We start from the raw sequence: 19,307 nt of genomic DNA, 5'->3' as shown, positions 1-19,307 counted from the left end.
ACACACACACACACACACACACACACACACACAGGAATATTACTCAGCCATCAAAAAGATGAAAACTTACCATCTGCAACGACATGGATGGAACTAGAAGATATTATGCTAATCGAAATAAGTCAATCACAGAAACCCCATTATCATACGATTTCACTCATATGTAGAATTTAGGAAACAAAATGGAGGATCATGGGGGAAGGGAGGGAAAAACAGAATGGGATGAAATCAGAGAGGGAGATAAACCTTAAGAGACTCTTAACTGTAGGAAGCAGGGTTGCTGGAGGGGAGAGGGGTGAGGGATGGGATAAGTGGGTGATGAGCATTAAGGAGGGCACGAGATGTGATAAGCGCTGGGTGTTGTGTGCAATGGATGAATCACTGACCTCTACCTCTGAAACTAAAAATACACTATGTGTTAATTAACTGAATTTAAATAAAATAAAAAATTTTAAAAAATGAGTCCACTTTAGGGTAAGGAGCTCGGGGATGGGCAAACTAGATGAAAGGGATTCGAGGTACAAACTTCCAGTTATAAAATAAGTCACAGAGATGAAAAGTACAGTGTGGGGAATATGATAATATTGTAATAACATTGTTTGGTGACTACACTTACCATGTTGCATAATGAGTAATGTATGGGATTGTGGAATCACTATGTTGTGCACCTGAAACTAATATAACACTGTGTGTCAACAATACTTCAATAGTAAAAATTATTTTTAAAGTCCGCAAAAAAAAGTATACTGAGAAATAACCAGATGGAAATGGCTACGTACTGTTATGGTTCCCTTTATATACATGTGAAAACAGAGAAAACTAATATATAGTGATCAGAACCAGATCATTAGCTGATTGAAATGGGGGTAGAGGATATGACTGCAAAAGGGTTAAAGGGGACTTTTGTGGGGAATGAAAATGTTCTCCTTATTGTTTGGAATGGTGGTCATACAGGTACATTTGTTTATTAAAACAAAGAACCACACATAAAATAAATGCTTTATACTGTATGTAAATTACACTTCCATAAAGTTGAGTTTTAAAATGAAGAAAAGGGGCGCCTGGCTGGCTCAGTTGGTAGAACATGCCACTCTTGATCTCAGGGTCATGAGTTCAAGCCCCATACTGGGCATGGAGCCTACTTAAAAAAAAAAAAAGAAGAAGAAGAAGGAAAAATAACATGATGAAACAAAAAGTTAATGTAAGCAAAACATGCTGGCAAGACAATATTTACAATGCTGGTGAAATTGTGATGAGTAAAACAGACACTTTCAAGAATGAGTGCTAGTGAATGTGTTAAAGTGTAAATTGGTATAATCTGGAAAACAGTTTGATAAGATGTTTCTAAGCTTTAAATACACTGCCATGTAAGACTTCTTGAAAAATAATGACATCTGAAAATATTTATGCATTAAGTAGAAAAAGCAGGAAACAAAATCACATACTGAAGTTAATCCCAAATATAGTAAGGTAAACAGAATGTTAAGATGATAGCATGAATAAACGTAGAATTTTTTTAAAAAGCTGGTAAAAAATGTGCCAAAGTATTAACTAGTGAAATTATAGGTGGTCTCTATTTTCTCCTCTACATTTTCTACAGTTTTCTAAAATAGTACATATTACGAAAAGCAACCAGTGTCAATCTTTAAAACTATTGATCTGGTATTCCTTCCATAACCTAAAGAAAGAAGAGATGGAGGAAGACAAAATAAAAAAAGACTCTAGATAAATCCTTATTCTATTCTAATGCTGCTTCTCTTCTAGTACTAACTTTCTAAATCTCATTCTCAGTCCCAGCAGCATATTAGAATCGCCTGGAGAGGCCAAATATGGACTACATGGGAGAAAAAATAGTTAAAAGGATTCAGCAGCTGATTTCCACTCCAACAAAGATGACATACATACAGTGAAACATTATTCAGCCATAAAAAAGAATGAAGTACTACAACATGCATGAACCTTTAAAACATTATACAATGTGAAAGTCATCAGATACAAAAGGCCACATATTGTATGACTCCATTTACAGGAAACGTCCAGATACAGGCAAACCCACAGAGAAAGAAAGTGTATTAGTGGTTGTTGGGGAGTGGTAGGGGTCATAGGATGGAAAGTGACTAATGGGTATGGGATTTCTTTTTAGGGTGATGGAAGTGTTCTGGAACAAGATAGTTATGATGTACAACACTAAATATAGTAAAAGCCATTGAACCGCACACTTTAATATGGTGAATTATATTACATGAATTTTATTACCAAAAAAAATCGCAGGGGCGCCTGGGTGGCTCAGCCAGGTAAGTGTCTGGCCTTTGGCTCAGGTCATGATCCCAGGGTCCTGGGATTGAGCCCTGCATCAAGCTCCCTGCTCAGCGAAGAGCCTGCTTCTCCCTCGCTCTCTCCCTCTGCTACTCCCCCTACTTGTGCACATGCACACTCTCTCTCTCAAATAAATAAAACTTTAAAATAAATTGCAAAAAAAAAAAGGTGAAGTAACAGGAAATGAATTCACCCTTCTACCAGAAGCAAAAAAACCAATCTGATGAGAATTGAAACAATGGCTTTCCAGACACTGGACAATAGGCAATGAAGGACAATGATACTTAAAAGAAGTAAAACAAAACAGGGGCATCTGGGTGGCTCAGTCGTTAAGCGTCTGCCTTCGGCTCAGGTCATATCCCAGGATCCTGGGATTGAGGCCCACATCGGGCTCCCTGCTCAGCGGTGGGCCTGCCTCTCCCTCTCCCTCTCCCTCTCCCACTCCCCCTGCTTGTGTTCCCTCTCTCGTGTCTCTGTCAAATAAATAAAATCTTTAAAACAAACCAAAACAAAAAACAAACAGTCCTACAATTGCCTCAGCTTACTATCCTGGAAAAGTCCCTATGCTGTGGAGGATGAAAGTGAACTAAGATAGAGCTTAAAAGACTTCATGAGTTGAAGAGACAGAAACAAGAGTCTAAGAAGATGAAGGCACCTAAAGTTCAGACACAGAGTACCAAAAAGGAAGGCATTACAGAGAGAGCCCAGGAGATCTGCAGAGAGTTCTCTGCAATGCTCAGCACAAGTCTGTGAATAAACTACGTAGCATTGGAGAAAGAACTATCCCACAGAATTAGAAGGAAAAGTGCCTGTCAGGGCCAAGAAGAGCACCTGTTTCCACCAACTAGGCTGGAAAAAAAGACATGCTACACACAGAGGAACAAAGGATGACACTGAATTTCTCATCAGAAACAATGCAAGTGGGAGTGCCTGGATGGCTCAACCTGTTAAGCATCTGCCTTCGGTCACGTCATGATCTTGGGGACCTAGGATGGAGCCCCATATCGGGATCGAGTCTGCTTCTCCCTCTACCCCCCCCATCCCCACTTGTATGTGCTCTCAAATAAATAAATAAAATCTTAAAAAAAAAACAAAACACAATGCAACTGAGAAGACTGGAGCACCACTGTTCAAATACTGGAAGAAGAAACTGTCAAGCTAGACTTCTATATCCAACAAAAATATTTTCAAAAACAAAAGTGACATTAGTGATCCGTTATACAATAATGCCCAAATAGCTAATACTGTAATTTACATTTATAAATTTTTTTTTAAAGATTTTATTTATTTATTTGACAGAGAGAGATATAGCGAGAGCAGGAACACAAGCAGGGGGAGCGGGAGAGTGAGAAGCAGGCTTCCAGCCGAGCAGGGAGCCCGATGTGGGACTCAATCCCAGGACCCTGGGATCATGACCTGAGCCGAAGGCAGACGCTTATCGACTGAGCCACCCAGGCGCCCTACATTTATAAATTATTAAAAGGATAAATTTGTTATGTGCTTCACCACACAAAAAATGGGGGAAATAACATTTTTAGACATGCGAAAGCTCAAGTATTTATCACCAGCAAACCCACACTACAAGAAATGTTAGCAAAAATCCTTTGGGAAGAAGGAAAACGATACCTGATGGAAGTCTGGATATAAAACAAACTGATGAGAAGGAGTAATAATCATTATGAAGATAACTACCTCCATCTTTCTCTTATCATTTAAAAGTATTTGAAAAATAATTGGCTATTTAAATAAAAATAATAAAGTGTTACAGGGTTTATTACAAGTGTAAAATGTATGGAAACAATAGCATAAGGTCCGGGCAAGGATAAATGGAAATACACTATCATAAGGTTCTTACACTGTACATAAGTGGTATCACTTAAAGACAGACTGTGATAAACTAAAGACATACAGCTAGTCCCTAAGTTATGACGATCCAACCTACGATTTTTTCACTTTACAATGGTTTGAAAATGATACGCACTCAGTAGAAACCATACTTCAAAATTTGAATCTTCATCTTTTCCTGGGCTGGCAACATGTGGTACAATGCCCTCTTGTGATGCTGAGCAGTAGCAGTGAGCTGCAGCTCGCAGGCCACCACATAATCATGAGGGTAAATAACCCATACGTTTACAACCATTCTGTACCTATACAACCATTTTGTTGTCCATTTTCAGTATAGTACTCAATAAATTACATGAGATATTCAAAACTTTACTATAAAAGACTTTCTGCTAGATGACTTTGCCCAACTCGAGGCTAATATAAGTGTTCTGAGTACGTTTAAAAGTAGGTTAGGCTAAGCCATGATGTTCAGTAGGTTAGGTACGTTAAAGACATTTTGACTTATGACATATTCAACTTGCAATGACTTTAGTGGGACATAAGCTCATTGTAAGTCAAGAAAGATCTGTATATTATAAACCCCTAATCAGAATTTATTAACCTTGGCACTACTGACATTCTGGGCAAGGTAAGCCTTTTTGTGGGAGGTCTTGTGCACTGGAAGATGTTTACCACCATCCCTGACTTCTACCTATGAGATGATGGTAACACCCCCACCCCTCGCAGTATGAAAATCAAAAATGTTTCCAGACGTTATCAAGTGTCCTCTGGGAAATAAGTCAGACCTCTTTGATGACCATGTCCCATATCAATCACTTAAAGTAAAACAATAATAATAAAAAAAAATTACAGCAAATAAGCCAAAAACAGATAAAATGGAATAAAAAAATAATTCCAAAGAAGGCAGAGTAAGAGAGAAAGAAAACCAACAGAAGAAACAGAAAATAGTGCTTGCTTCGGCAGCACATATACTAAAATTGGAATAATACAGAGAAGATTAGCATGGCCCCTGCACAAAGATGACACACAAATCCATGAAGTGTTCAATACTTTTTAGGGGCGCCTGGCTTCCTCAGTCGGGAGAGCATGCAACTCTTGATCTAGGGGTTGTTAAGTTCAAGCTGCACATTGGGCACAGAACCTACTAAAAAAGACAGGAAGGAAAGAAGGGAGGAAGGGGAAATGGTAAGATGACAGAGTGAAACCTAACCATATCAAAAATCATATTAAATCTCAGTGAACTAGGAATACAGGGGAACTTCCTCAATTAGACAAAAGACTATCTACAAAAATTCTATAGCTAACATCATAGTTAATGGTGGGAAACTTGAAGCTTTCCCACTAAGTTACAAAGCAAGAATGTCCCCTCATCACTTTGTTTCAACATCATACTGGAAGTTCTAACTAGTGAAATTAAGACAAGAAAAGGAAATAAAAGGTATACAGACAGGGAATTAAGACATAAAACGTCTTTACAGATATTATGATCATCTATGTAGAAAATCTGAAGGAAATGACAAAATACTCCTCAAACTAGTAAGTGATTATAACAGGGCTGCAGGATTCAAGATTAATATACAAAAGTAAATCACTTTCCTATATACCAGCAACAAACAAGTAGAATTTGAAACTAAAAACACAATATTGTTTACCTAAACATTTCCCAAAATGAAATCCTCAGGTGTAAATCTAACACGTCTGTACAATATCTATGAGGGAAAACCACAAAATTCTGACGAACGAAATCAGAGAAGAACTACATAAATAGATATTTCATGTTCATGGATAAGAAAACTCAGTAAAAAGTTTTCAACAAGGGGCGCCTGGGTGGCATAGTCAGTTAAGCATCTGACTCTTGGGTTTCGGCTCAGGTCATGATCTCAGGATAGTCCAACTGAGTCCGTCTTGGGCTCTGCACTCAGCACAGAGTCTGCTTAGGTCTCTCCCCCCGCCCCCCCCCCCCCCCCTTCTCTCTAAAATCAATCTTTTTTTTTTTTTTTAAGTCTTCAACAAATGGTGCTGGAAAAACTGGACATCCACATGCAAAATAATAAATCCAGACACAGATCTTACACCTTCACAAAAATTAATACAAAAGGGATCACAGACCTAAATGTAAAATGCCAAGATTCCTATAAGGCAACATAGAAGAAAATCTAGATGACCTTGGGTATGGCAATGACTTTTTAAATACAACACCAGGGGGCGCCTGGGTGGCTCAGTCGTTAAGCGTCTGCCTTCGGCTCAGGTCATGATCCCAGGATCCTTGGATCAAGCCCCGCATCTGGCTCCCTGCTCAGCGGGAAGCCTGCTTCTCCCTCTCCCACTCCCCCTGCTTGTGTTCCCTCTCTAGCTGTCTCTCTGTCAAATAAATAAAATCTTTAAAAAAAATAAAATAAAAATAAATAAATAAATACAACACCAAAGGCACTGGCCGTGAAAGAAATTGATAAATTAGACTTCATCAAAATTAAAAACTTGGGTAAAAACCACTCAATGTCAAAAAAAAATTGAAAAGATAAGCCACAGACTGAGGAAAAAAATCTGATAAAGGACTGTTATCCAAACTATGCAAAGAACTCTTAAAACTCAACAATAGAAGCAATCTGATTTAAAAATTGGGCCAAACCTTAACAGATACTTCACCAAAAAAGATATACACATGGCACATAAACATAAAAAATGCTTCACGTCGTATATTATGAGGGAAAAGCAAATTAAAAGGAGATACCACTGCACATCTATTAAAATGGCCAAAATTCAGAACACTGACAACATTAAATGTTGGCGAGGATGTAGAGCAACAGGAATTCTCATTCACTACTGCTGGTAATGCAAAATGGTACAGTCACTTTAGAAGACAGTTTGGCAGTTTCTCACCAAATTAAACATTCTCTTACTATATACTCCAACAATTGTGCCCTTGATACTTATGCAAAGGAACTGAAAATCTGTGACCACACAGAAATCTGCCTATGGATATTTACAGCAGCTTTATTCATAATTATCAAAACTTAAAAGAATTAAGATGTCCTTAAGTTGGTGAATGGATAAACAGTGGCACATCCAGACAACAGAATATATTATGCGATGCTAAAAAGAAATGAGCTATCAAGCCATGAAAAGACATGGAGGAACCTTAAATGCATACTACTAAGTGAAAGAAGCCAATCTGAAAAGGCTACATACTGTATGATTCCAACTAAATGATGTTTTGGAAAATACAAAACAATGGAGACAGTAAAAAAATCAGTAGCTATGGAGGGTTGGGGGGTAGTGATAAAAAGGTGGAACACAGACGATTTTTAGGGCATTGAAAACACTCTGTGTATCATACATACCATAATGATAGGTAACATGTCATACATTTGTTCAAATCCACAGAATGCTAATATAAACTATGGACTTCGGGTGATTATGATTTGTCAATATAGGTTCATGAATTTTAACACTCTGGTGGGGAATGCTGATGATGGGGAAGGCTATGCATGTGTGAGGACAGGGAATATATGGGAAATCTCTGTACGTTCCCCTCAATTTTGCTGTCAACCCAAAACTGTTCTAAAAGTGTAAAATCTTCATTAGAAAATCATGTTAAATGTAAATGATGTCAACACCCTATTAAGACAGAGATTGTGAGACTAGATAAAAACAAGTTAAGACCCTATTATAAGCTGCCTTTGAAAAGCAGTTTGAATATGAAGAAACACACTTTGTTTTTTAAAGATTTACTTGACAGAGACATAGCGAGAGACGGAACACAAACAGGTGGGAGTGGGAGAGGGAGGAGCATGGTTCCCGCCAAGCAAGGAGCCTGATGTGGGGCTTGATCCCAGGACCCCAGGACCATGACCTGAGCCTAAGGCAGACACTTAATGACTGAGCCACCCAGGCGCCCCTGAAGAAACACACTTTGAATACAAAGATATAAATAGGTTAGAAGTAAAAAAAAAAAAAGTTATACAATGCTAACACTAGTCAGAGAGACTTTGTACGACCATATTAGCATGCAACACAGATTTCAGAACAAAGAATATCACCAGGGATTAAGAAGTTTATTTCATTGGGGCACCTGGATGACTTAGTTGGAAGAGCATACAGCTCTTGATCTAAGTCAGGTTCATGAGTTTGGGTGTAGAGATGACTAAAAATAATAAACGTTAAAAAAATTTATTTAATTATGCTTAAAGAGATGAATCGGTCAAAAGGACATAACAACCCTACTCATTTATGCACCCAATAAAAACATGAAACAAAAACCAGTATAACCTTCAAGGGTAAATAGACAAACCCACAGTTACAGAGGTTTTAATACCATATTCTCAATAATAGATAAAACAACTAGACAGAAAATCAGCAAAGATACTGCAAACTGTAACACTACCAGCTAACTTAACCTGACTTTTACAGAATGCTCCACCCAACAAAGGCAGCACACACCTTTTTTCCATGTTCACAGGAATCATTTACCAAGACAGAACATATTCTGAAAAGTGTATTACAATTTCAAAAAAAGTTTACAAGAATTCAAACCATATGTTCTTAGACAGCAATGGAATGAAGTTAGAAACTTATAACAGGGGAAAAAAAAAGAAATTCATAACAGAAAGGTATCTGTGAAACCACTAAATAATTAGAAACTAAGTAACACATTTCTAAATAACCCCAGGGTCAAAGAAGAAATCAAAAGAGAAACTAGAAAGTATCTTAAAGTGAATGAAAATTTAAACAAAAAGTTGCAAAATACTGCTAAAACAGCACTTATAAAGGAATGTACTGCACTCAATACCTATATTAAAATAAAGGTCTCAAATCAATGACCTTACCTTCTACCCTAATAAACTAGAAAAAGAGCAAATTAAATCCAAGTAAGCAGAAGAAAGGAAATGATCAAGATCAAAGTGGAAATCAATGAAACCGAAACAAAATCAACAAAGAAAAAAAAATCAATGAAACCAACCATTAATTCTTTAACAAAATCAATAGAATTGATAAACTCCTAGCCAGACTGATGAGGAAAAAAGTGGGAAGACACAAATGACCAATGTCAGGAACAAGAGAGGAGACATCACCTTAGAGAGTATTATGAACCTCCTATCAATAAGCTTGTCATTTAAGTGAAAAGGACAAATTCCTTGAAAGAAACAAACTTTCACCAAAGCTCACTCAGGAAGAAATAGATAACATGAATGACCCTCTAATACAGAAATTGAACTACAGTCAAAAATCCTTCATACAAAACTCTAGGGACAGATGGCTTCATTGGTGAATTCTACAAAATATCCGAGGAGGAAGTAATACAACAAACTCTACACAAATTTTTCCGTAATACTGAAGTGGAAGGAATACTTCCCAACTCATTCTATGAAGCCAGTATTACTCTGATACCAAAACCAGAAAGACATTACAGAAGAAGAAAACTACAAATATCCCTTGTGAACACAGATACAATCTTCCTAAATAAAAATTTAGCAGAGTCCAATAACACGATAAAAGAATAAAACATAACCAAATGGGGTTTATCCCAGGAATGTAACATCGGTTTCAAAATCAATATAATTCACCGTATTAACTTTTTTAAATGCCATGATCATTTCTATACACAGAAAAAAATTTACAAAATCCAACATCCTTTCTAAAAATTCTCAGAAAACTAAAAATACAGAAAGGAATTTCTTCAATCTGATAAAGGGGATCTACCAAAACCAAAAATCACATCATACTTAAGTGAAATGCTTCTCTCTCAAAATTAGGAAGACAGGGATATCTGCTCTCACCATGCTACCCATCCATTCCTCTAATATTCTAAATACTGCCTTTGTAATTAACATTGTATGTATTTCATTAATTTTGCCTCCCAAAGAAATACATCAGCTTTAGCTTTAAGAAAAAATCAATAAAGTCACATTACTAAGGTTCTGCTTTTTTCTATAAAACCAAATTTAAAGACATTTATCAACTAAACAGATAAGGGCCCATATGCAATAAATTCCTTTTAGAATTTAATAACACGGTAAAGATTTTTCTCTTCTGAAAAACAGCTGTGTTAAATTTTCAATGAATAAGAACTGAATCACCCACAGCTTCTCTATCTTAACTGCCTGTAGGGATATGAAAAAGAAAAGGGAGTGAGAGGACTTTAATGGCTGGAGTAACTGGTATCTTAAGCAGAAATGTAAAAGTGAAGGCAATCTTACTGTATAGAAACATTTTATCATACCCATTATAATTCTAAAATACCTGACTGACAAATCAACTTTTGGAAAACAACTCAATTAGAAGTTATATAACACTAATTAGTTCCACTTCATAAAGTAACAAATGTTTAATCTTTTGTTATCTAATTGTTGGTTTTATGAAACCTTGTTTTAAATTGAGAATTTCCTAATGCTGATTAAGACCATGGCCTTCAACATCAACACTAAGTTTAGGAAGGTGACAGTAACATCAGTGGCTGGCTTGCTCTTAAATATCCAAGCAACAACAGAAATGAGTAGTAGAGAAAATTCAAAACAGTATGCAAAATAAATCACTGACACATGGCTTTAAAAGATATTATTTGATATTCAGTTAGCTTATCTACTGATTAACAAAGTCATTTCTGACATTATTCTGCATATATTAAATACTGAGGGAGAACTCTTACGGAAAATTTTAAGACACCTATATGTGACAACCAAGAATTAGATCACTGGTTATGCAAAGTAAAAATAAGAACATTTAAAAAAATTAAAAAGCTAGCAAATGGATTCACTCATCCAAGAAATTACACAAAAAGAAAATGAGTATCTCTCACCCACAAAAAAAAACTGTGCCAGCTCTATACTTGAAAAATGCTTGGGAAGCAATTCTTCTGGAAACTACCAAATTTGAAATGGGCAACAGACGAACACTTTACTGCCATAAGTAAAAATCAGTATAATGGAAGCAATCATTGGAGTGCGGGTGGGGCAGAATACTCTGCATTTATCAATATAATCTATCAGACTTTTAAAATCATCCAGCATCTCCCAGACCCATTTGAGAATTTCATAGAAATGTATCAAAACCCTCAGGTGTTAGAGAAAGGAGTGGGGGAAAGTTGAGGACTACTGCTCTAAACCAGGGCTTCCCAAATTCTAACGTGCATTTGAACCACCTAGCGATCTTTTTAAAATGCACATTCTTGATTCAAGAGGTGTAGGACAGGACTTGGAATTCAGCAATCTTAACGAACTCCCAGGTAATGCCATATCCACAGACCAAACTTTGAGTAGCAAGATTCTCAACTATGCATCTCACAAAAGGTATCTTTATGGTATAATCACTCTGGAAAATAGTTTAACAGCTTTTTAGGAAAGTTAAACAGTTTTAATATACCCACCATACAATCAAGCCATTTCATCCCCAGGTATTTACCCAAAACAAATGAAAACAGATGTACAAAAATGTTCATAGCAGCTTGATTTGTAATAGCCAAAAACCAAGCAACGGATGAGTGGATAAACTGGTATATCCATAAAATGGACTATTCTCAGCAATAAACAGACATGAATTATTGATACATGGTATAATATGTATGAATCTCAAACAATTATGCTGAGTGAAAGAAACCAAAGAAGGATATATGTTTTATGACCCCATTTATATAAGAAGTCTAGAAAATGCAAACCACTAATCTACAGTGACAGCAGATCAGTGTTTGCCTGCAGAAGCTTATAAAGGAGCATGAAGAAACAACTTTTGGAGGTGATAGATATGTTCATTAATCTTGACTACAGTAGTAACATTTTTACAGGTGTATACATACAAACATCAAATTGTACAAGTACATGCAGTTTATTCAATATACCTCAATAAATCTATTTTTTTTTAATTTTATTTATTTATCTAAGAGAGAGAGCACGCACACCCAGGCACAGAAGGAGAGGGAGAAGCAGACCCCCAGCTGAGCAGAGAGCCTGACTCAGGACTTGATCCCAGGACCCTGAGATCATGATCTGAGCTGAAGGCAGACACTCAACCGACTGAGCCACCCAGGTGCCCCAATAAATCTATTTTAGAAAGATACCTTTCAAATATAAACTTCTGGCTAAACCAAATAATGTCACTCTAGATAAGTATATAAATTCCAACTTTTGAAGCTCCATGTAATACTACGATAACAAGAAATATATACTCAGTCTTTGTCTCCATTCCTGGCACAGAGCTCCTAAAACTCTTGGAATTTCCTAAGTGATAAGTGTGTCTTGATATTCCTAACAAATCCCTTTCAAACACATCTGAGTTTATGTTATGATGTCACTTTTGGAAAGCACCTAAGGATGGAGGCTGGTTGCCAGGAGAACCAATTGTGTGATTTAGAGGGTTGGAACTTTCAGTCCCACCCCCTAATCTCTGGGGAGAGGAGAAGGGCTACAGATTGCAGATCAATCACCAATGGCTAATGATCTAATCAATCACACCTATGTAATGAAGCCTCCATAAAAAATCCTGAAAGGACTGGGTTCGGAGAGCTTACAGGCTGATGGATACATGGAGGTGCTGGGAGAGGGGCATGCTTCGAGAGGGTATGGACACTCCGTGCCCATGCCCTATGCATTTCCTTCTACCTGACTGTTCTGAGTTTTATCCTTTTATAATAAACCAGTAACCATCAAGTAAAATGTGTCTCTGAGTTCTGTGAGCCAGTTTATTAGCAAATTAATTGAACCCAAGGGGGTGGTAATTGGATACTCCAATCTATAACCAGCTGGTCAGATGTACAGGTGACAACCTGGACTTGTGACTGGCATCTTAAGGTGGGGGAGGGGAGCAGTCCTATAGAATTGAGCCCTTATCTTGTGGGATCTGATGCTATCTCCAGATAGTGTCAGAACTGAGTTGAATTGGGGCACCTGGGTGGCTCAGTCGGTTAAGTGTCTGCCTTCGGCTCGGGTCATGGTCCCAGGGTCCTGGGATCAAGCCCCGTATCTGGCTCCCTGCTCAGAGGGGAGCCTGCTTCTCCCTCTCCCTCCGTTTGTGCTCTGTCAAACAAATAAAATCTTCAAAAAAAAAAAAAGAATTGAGTTGAACTGTAGAACATTCCCCTGGTGTCAGAGAATTGCTTCGTGTGCAGAAAAAAAAAAACCCATACACTGGAATAAATGTCAGAATTGGATATACGCAACTGTATGCCTATACTAAAAATAAGTGCTTCCCCCTTGGGGTGGGGTGGGCAGTGGCAGTGGAAGGTGACTCAGAGGGCCCTTTAGGATCTTGCTTAACTCCAAGTAACTACTGAAAATATGTCCTATAGAGTAGGTAAGAAAGCCAGTGGTGATCCAGTAATAGAATACAACTTAAGAAATCTTACTCTGTTCAGTAAAACCTGGAACTTTGCTAACTATGACTATAAATGTGGTATTGGCAAAATACAAAATTACAATTAGACACCTTTTGAGGGATCAGTCTCACTCCCACCGATGTCCACTCTCTCAACTACCATTCTCTCCCCAGGGGTGTGTTGCCGTCCACCAAATTGGTAAATCATCTCACCTTACCCCAAAGACAGTCAACTGAATCAGGCTAGATACCTTATCTGAATTAGGCCAATCATATTCCATCTCCAGGAAAGTCAGAAATGAGAGTGAACCACTACTGTCATCCAGAGTTGGCTGCTTAAATAGATATAAATTTAGATATGGAGTGGCCACCTTGGGCCAATGAGAGGCCAAAGCCTGTTAAGTCTTTTTACAAATAATGTAGTAAGACTAAAAACATTTTTAAAAATAATAATATTTCGGGGCGCCTGGGTGGCTCAGTCGTTGAGTGTCTGCCTTCGGCTCAGGTCATGATCCCGGGGTCCTGGGATCGAGCCCCGCATCGGGCTCCCTGCTTCTCCCTCTCCTACTCTCCCTGCCTGTGTTCCTTCTCTCGCTGTGTCTCTCTCTGTCAAATAAATAAAATCTTAAAAAAAAATAATAATAATAATATTTCATTACTAAATGGGGTTCATTCCACAAATGCTGGGATGATATGGTATTATAATTCATCAATAATGAACAGATCTGAAGGGAAAATTTCCATAAATTCCAAGAAGGCATTTAAAAATATTCAAGACTCATTCATTATAGAAACACTGGAAATTTTACATGTATTTTTATTAATCACATATATATTTATTATATTCTACTGTAAAGGCCTACTGTGTTTTCTTTCTTTAATTTTCATTTATTTATTTATTTTGAGAGAGAGAGAGATGGCGGGAAAAAGCACATGAGTGGGGGGGGGTGCGCACGGAGGGAGAGAGAGAATCTAAAGCAGGCTCCACAGCCAGCATGGAGCCTGACACAGGTCAGAGATCATGACCTGAGCTGAAATCAAGAGTCAAATGCTCAACCAATTGAGCCACCCAGGTGCCCCCCCCATTTTGTTTTCTACATCTATAATCCAATCTATGCTAATCTATATCTTATTTAATGGAGAAACACTCTAGGCAGTCACACCAAAGTAAGAAACAAAACAAAGATGCCTATTATCTTCACTATTCAACATGGAATGGACGTAATCTCCAACAGAAATTTTAAATAAGGGAAAGCAATTAGAAGCATTCTACTTGGAAAAGCAAAAGTAAACTACCTTTATAACCAAATGATATGGTATCTGTATAATAACCCAAAAGAATCAATGCAAAAACAAGTACAATCAGGTAACTTAAAGTCACAGGATATAAAGTTAACATATAAAAATCGTTTTTAAAATACAAACTATAACAAGTTATAAAATATAATGGAAAAAAAGGTGACATTTACAATATTAACCAAGTCGGTAAAATTCCTAGAAATAAGTTTAACCAAAACAAGCTTAACCAAAAGCAAAGCAAATGGAAGAAAAATGTTCCTGAAAAATAAATATAAGTAGACTTCAACATATGAAAAGACAAGCCATGTTCTTGGATAAGAAGTCAACATCACAAAGATGTCAATTCTCTGTAAGTTAATTTATAAATGTATGGTAAATGCCAATAAAAACTCCAATATTTTTTCCCTTGAGTTAGACAAAATTATAAAGTTCATTTGGAAAAATAAACAAGCAACAACAGAAGGAAAACTCTGAAAAAGGAGAGCAATAGGAATCGGAGAAGTAACTAGCCTCACCATAAACTTTTAAAATTTATAAATATATAATGATAAAACAATGAAATGATTAAAACAGTAAATCTTCTGCACAATGAAACAAAATAGAAAATTAAAAAATCCAAATGCCTAAGAAATTTCAAAGACGATGAAAGTGGCATCTCAAACCAGGAAGAAAAGATTTTTTAGAAAATGATGTTTGGACAACTGGACATCCATTTAGATGAAAAAAATGGATCTACAGAGCCATGTGAACTAGATCAAATTATACAAGTTCTACAAGAAAACAAGGTTAATAACCTAAGAGAGAAGGCAAAACACCTTAACTTCAATTAAAAAAACTGAAGCATTTTTTTATTAAGAACTGAAAACTTTGGCTGCATAACAACCAATATTCATCAAAAGGGAACTGATTAAATTACCCTAAATATATATAATGGAATACAACCTAGTTATAGTATCAATAAATTAAAATCAATGTCTATCCCACCAGCATTTTTTAAACAATTGTATTTATGCTTTAAATCCTCTTGTTTTGGGGAATCACTATTCCTTCCTTCCAAACTCCCTTTACACCAATGATTAAAACGCAAACTGCCGTTCTCTTATACCAGCCACCTCTCAGCTACAGTGACTAGGGCTAATCCAGTAATTGCCAAGATGACTCTGGCTGGGTCAGTCTTTCCACAGGTTTTTCAATCTGAAAGGTACAGGTTAAAAAGCAAATGTTTCTTTCTCTCTTTCTCTCTCTCTCTCTCACTCACACACACACACACACCCCTATATATATGTACCTATAAATATACAAATACAGAGGGGGAAAAGCATGGAAGAAAGTACATCCACCCAAAGGTCAACCATGGATATCTCAGAATGGTAGGATTGCAAGCAATCTGTATTTTCTTCTTTATACTTTTTTAGTATATTCTGAATTTTTTACAAATAAGCATAAACAATACCGTTATAACGAAGAGGTGGGTATTTTCAAAAACATAAAACAAGGTGGATGTTTTGGGGTTTTGCTTTTCCAATCTCCAAAGACACTAGCTACCTCAAGAAATGCTCAAATGGCTGAGCACATCTCCCATAATCATTCTGTACTGCTTTACCACTCTACAGAATGAGTACCTTCCTGTGCCTCCTAACAGCAAATAACAAGTCAAGCAAATCTTAATTATGCCACTGTTTCTAAACACAGATCGACTGTAATACAAGCAAACAATATCTAAATATTAATTTTGTGCTTAAAGAATTTTTCTTATATTCAATACATTTACATTCCTCAGTGACATGTTTCCATGTAAACAGTCTGCATTTCAAAACAGTATAAACTCAGTCTAAAGCTTTTTAAATGCCTTAGAATTCTCAGGAAACCTAGAACTTTGTGATTCAAATGCAATGAGGATTAATAATGAGAAAAGTAATCTGTATTATCTACTAAAATGTAATTCTTAACCTCCTCTAGGTCATTTACTGCATTAATAATCTGATGATGAGGGGAGTAATCAGGAGACATATATATAAAACTGTGGTTAAAAGAAAAAATCAGTAAGTTCACAGACCCCCATTAAGTCTATCTAGGTACCAGAGACTTCAATTAAGAATCCCTGATATAAAATTAAGACTTAATTGAAATCCCCTAATCCACAAGGCATCCAAAGCGTCTTGTCACAAATCTGCTGAAAATACGTAACTAGAAATCACATTTCCAGTTGCACTGGCTTTATAACCAGCCTAGTGTCTAGTCGCCACCTCTGCTGCTGTTGCCGCCGCCGCCGCCGCCACCACCACCTTCTGCCACCCGTGCGATGCCCTCCACAATCCAGCCATCAGGGATACTTTACAACGCAAACCCGAGGATGTACCCTCCAAAACCACAGCTCCCTATTATCAAGATTAAACCCTATATTCTCGAAAGGAAGGCAATTACATACATATAGTTTAATATCACTTGCTACCTATCATTGCATAACTAGTAAATAATATATAACATATGTTGCTGAATCAAACAGTGTTTTTCACACTGTGGGTTGAATCTCTAGTGAATCATAAAATCAATAAGTAGCTCATTTAACAAAATAGAAATGAAAAGGGGAAAAACGTATGTACAGCCAATCCTCATTACTCACAAATTCTGTGTTTGCAAATTCACCTACTCCCAAAATTTGTGACCCCCAAATCACTATGTGCAGTACTTTCACAATCATTCAAAGAATGTACAGAGCTGCATTTGAGTCGCTCCAGTCATCTCTTCCCAGCTGAGGTCAAACAAGGTGACACTCTCCTTGTTTCAGCTCTCACACTGTAAACAAGTGTACTTCTAATGTTCTTTTTAGTGCCACTTTTTTGCGTTTTTGTGGTTTTTTGTTGATGTCATTGTTTATAGGCTCCCCAAGCGTAGTGCTGAAGTGCTGTCTAGTGTTCCTAAGACCAAGAAGGCTGTGATGCGCCTTACAAAGAAACTATGTGTGTTAAGACAAGCTTCACTCAGGCACAAGTTAGAGTGCTCCTGGCTCTGAGTTCAATGCCAAGAATCAACAATATACGTTAAATAAAGTATCTTTAAAACAGAAACATATATAAAACAGGAGTATGCGTTGATTTGGTTGATGAAAATGGTGTGACCAGAGGTTTACAGGATTCCAACCCTGTATCTCCTTTAGGAGCAATGGTTCAGTATTCGCTAATTCATTGTTCATGGCAACTTTACATAACATAACTATGGGGGGAACAAAATCAACTGTATATTTATTTGTGTGCGTGTGTGTTGTGTCAAGATGCACTTTATTTCGGTTACATATATACACAATGAATCAGTAAAAAAAAAAAGCTTAAAAGCCAAAGAACTAATTAGAGCAGAAAGAAATACCTCTGACAGGAGTAGTAAACTGGCAAGGCGGACAGGCAGGGTACATGGGCACACATACTAACCTTTTTTCTACCTAGAATCAAAATCACCCATAAATTGTGATTCCATTGCTAACTCTAGGGTAAGAGCTACACATGTACTTTACAAAAGCATCCCAGACTATTATTCTATGTGGTCAAGATGAGAACTGCTATTCTCCCTTCTAAATTGGTATTTTCAAAGGGTGGTCACTGGACAGGCAGCATGAGGAACATGTTAAAAAAAGAAATTCCCAGGCCCCATTCCAGACCCATTAAAAACTACAATATCAGAATGGAGCCCAGGGATGAGTGTTTTAACAAGCCCCCCAGGTGATTCTGATGCATGACAAAGTCTGAGAATCACTGATCTAAATCTTTTGTATTTCTTTTGGAGGTGTTCGGAAAGCCCTGATGAACTCTAAGATGGCTGAACTGATATTTCATTCAGACAAAGCTGAAAAAGAACCACTACTGACTGAAGCACCTATAATGTACAGAAAATCATCTAAGTACTTTATGGAAAGTGTCTTCTGTGCTTTAAACCAAAATAAATAAAATCTGCACATTACTTGTATAATAATGAAGCAGCACTATTTCTTTAGGTCATCCTCCAAATCACAAAGCTTCTTTTCCCAGAGCTCTTTAAACAGGAATTGCTTTTTTTTTTTTTTTTTTTAAGAGAGGGGGGACAAGGAGGGGGAGACAGAGAGAATCTTAAGCAGACTCCACGCTCAGCACAGAGCCTGTTGGGGCGCTCCACCTCACAACCCTGAGGTCATGACCTGAGCCAAAACCAAGGGTCAGATACTTAACCGACTGAGCCACCCAGGGGCCCCAGGAATTGCTCTTAACACAAGTTTGCCTATCCTAAAAGGTGACTCTACACTAGATCACAATTCTTCAACCCTCTAACAACTCTGTGGGGCATCACACACTTTTCAACATGAAAAGCAATGACATGCATCTAAAAAAAACTCATGGCTTCCTGGCATATGAAATAACTTCAGAACTAATTTGTAAAAAATAATTCAGTAGTATCTTCTACTCAATTAGCTATTACATGAACTCAAATATACTCTAGTTCAAATCATGTCCCTTGCGACACAAATTTCCACAATATCACTTTTATCTTCTATGTAACACATTAAACCTTATACAGAG

General features: G+C 37.1%; 1 protein-coding gene and 1 non-coding gene across 2 annotated transcripts in view; one reads left to right on the top strand and one right to left on the bottom strand.

Moving 5' to 3' along the window:
• The window catches only part of EPC2 (enhancer of polycomb homolog 2), a 123,745-nt gene that overhangs the window by 90,402 nt on the left and 14,036 nt on the right, over positions 1-19,307 (bottom strand). The window lies entirely within an intron of this gene.
• Positions 5,109-5,215, top strand: LOC123324380. The gene has a single exon (XR_006539761.1). It is a non-coding gene; the product is annotated as a U6 spliceosomal RNA (small nuclear RNA).

The sequence above is a fragment of the Neomonachus schauinslandi genome, chromosome 3 (genome assembly GCF_002201575.2).
Source record: "Neomonachus schauinslandi chromosome 3, ASM220157v2, whole genome shotgun sequence".
Lineage (NCBI taxonomy): Eukaryota > Metazoa > Chordata > Mammalia > Carnivora > Phocidae > Neomonachus > Neomonachus schauinslandi.
Note: the sequence above shows the minus strand (reverse complement) of the source record. Positions and strands in the feature narration are given on the sequence as shown.